The sequence below is a fragment of the Penaeus chinensis genome, chromosome 26 (assembly GCF_019202785.1).
Source record: "Penaeus chinensis breed Huanghai No. 1 chromosome 26, ASM1920278v2, whole genome shotgun sequence".
NCBI lineage: Eukaryota > Metazoa > Arthropoda > Malacostraca > Decapoda > Penaeidae > Penaeus > Penaeus chinensis.
The window spans coordinates 4,514,850-4,517,456 of record NC_061844.1 but is presented as its reverse complement, the minus strand read 5'-3'; positions in this window follow the sequence as shown (position 1 = coordinate 4,517,456).

Genomic DNA, 2,607 nt, shown 5'->3' with positions numbered 1-2,607 from the left:
ACCCTACTAATTATGATCATAATGTACTTATACTAATAATAATAATAATGATAATAGTAATGGTATTAATGATCATGATAATGATAATGATAAGAATAATAATGTTTATAACAACAGCAATAATAGGGAATTAATAACAATAGCAGCAATGATAATGATGATGTTACTATTATTATTATTATTATTATAATTTTTTATTATTATGGTGATTATCATTATTATACCAGCAATAATAATAATAATGATAATAATAATAATAATGATAATAATAACAATAATAAGAATTATAATAATAATAACTATAATGATAATAACAATAATAACAATAACATGAATAATAATAGTAATAATAATAATAATGATAATAATAATAATATTTATTATTATTATCAACTTTGTAATCATTACTTATCAGCATTGTTGTTTTATTATTATTGTTATTATTATTATTATTATCATCATTATCGTTATTATCAGTATATTTTTTATCTTTATTATCAACATCATTATCATTATTTCATTACCGTAATTAATACTATTTCTATTATTGTTATTATCATTATATTTATTATTAATGTTAGGATTATCATTGTTATGGTTCTGATTGTACTACCATTATTTTTACTATTATCAATAGTGTTTTTACTATTGTTATTATTATTATTATTAGTGTTATTAATATTATTATTATCATTATTATTATTAGTAGTAGTATCGTTTTTATTATAATTATTTTGAGCCTTATTCTTACTACTTCTGCTTTATGATCATCACTGTTGTTAATCTCATCGGTACCAACAGCATAGCGAATCCCGGAGCCCATTCACACGAGTCATCGCATGGCCAATACAAAAGGACATTTCTCACTAATTTCAATCACTGCTCAGTTGGACGTTCTAATAACCAAATCAGATTTCCCCTCCCCGCCCCCCTCCCCCCTCCTCTTTCCCCTTAACTGCTCCTTCCTTCCTTCTCTCTCCTCTTCTTGTTTTCATTTATACCTCCTCTTCTTTCTGTTTCCTTCTCTATCTCCTCTTCTTTCTGTCTCCTTCCCTTTCTCCTCTTATTTCTGTCTTCTTAACTATCTCTTCTTTCTTTTGTCTCCTTCCTTATCTCCTCTTCCTTCTGTCTCCTTCCCTATCTCCTCTTATTTCCGTCTCCTTCCCTATCTCCTCTTCCTTCTGTCTCCTCTCCTACCTTCCTCTTACCCTGTCTCCTCTCCTACCTCCTTCTCCACCTGTTTACTCTTCCTCCTCTCTCCTCTCCTACCTCTTCCTCCTCCTGTCTCCTCTCCTACCTCCTCTCTCCTCTCCTTCCTCCTCCTCCTGTTTACTCTTCCTCCTCCTGTCTCCTCTCCTTCTTCCTCCTGTCTCCTCTCCTTCTTCCTCCTTCTCCTGTCTCCTCTCCTACCTCCTCTCCTCTCCTCCTCCTCCTCCTCTCTCTCTCTCTCCTCCTCCTCCTCCTCCTCTCTCTCTCTCTCCCCTACGACCCCCTCCTCCTCCTCCTCTCCCCTCCTCCTCCTCCCCCCTCCTCCTCCTCCTCCCCCCCCTCCTCCCATCAACAACCCAATCACCATCCCTCATTAGGTCATACAAACCTCATCTCTTGCCTCCTAATCCCTCGGGAATGGCCTGGCTGACCCCACGCTAATTCCCGGGCCGAGCCGACGACACATGACCGGGATTGGGGGGATTGGGCTTGGGAGGGAAGGGGAGAGGGGGGAGAGGGGGGAGGGGGGATTGGGGGTTGGGAGGGTAGGGAAGGGGATTGGGCTTGGGAGGGAAGGGGGAGGGGGGAGAGGGGGGAGGGGGGATTGGGGGTTGGGAGGGTAGGGAAGGGGATTGGGCTTGGGAGGGAAGGGGGGAGGGAGGAGAGTGGGGAGGGGGGGAGGGGGAGGAGGGAGGGGGAGGGGAGGAGGGAGGGGGGGAGGAGGGAGGGGGGATTGGGATTGGGAGGGGGGGAGGGGAGGAGGAAGGGGGAGGGGAGGAGGGAGGGGGGGAGGAGGGAGGGGGGATTGGGATTGGGAGGGAAGGGGAGAGAGGGAGGGTGTGGGGGGAGGGGGGAGAATTGGGTGATAAGAGGGGGGAAGGAGGGGAAGGGGGAAGGGGGAATGGGATGATGATAAGGGGGGGGGAGAGGGGGAAGGGGGAAGGGGGAGGAAAGGGGGTAGGGGTATGGGTAGATTTAAGGGGTATGGGTATAGGGTGATGAGAGAGGGAAGGGGATAGGGGGGGGGGGGGGTGAGACACAATCGATTCTTAGCGTGACTTTTGGGGTCATTTTTTTTCTCTCTCTCTCTCGTCTTTTCGTATTTTTTATTTTGTTTTTGATTTTTTCCTTTGTCTTTCACTGTTTGTTTCCCTTTTTTGTTCTATCGTTTTCTTTTCTTTTTTTTTGCTGTTTTTCTGCTATCATCTGCTTTTATTGTATTATTTTCATTTTTTTTCTAGTTGTTATTCTCTCTCTTTCTTTTTCTTCTCCTCCCTCACCATTTCCTTTCTTCGTTTTAATCTTCTCTTTACCATCATCTTCTCCTTCTTTTCCTTTTCTTTTCTTTATTTAATTCCCTTTCTCTCTTCTTTTTTCTTTAAATAAAGATGTCTATCT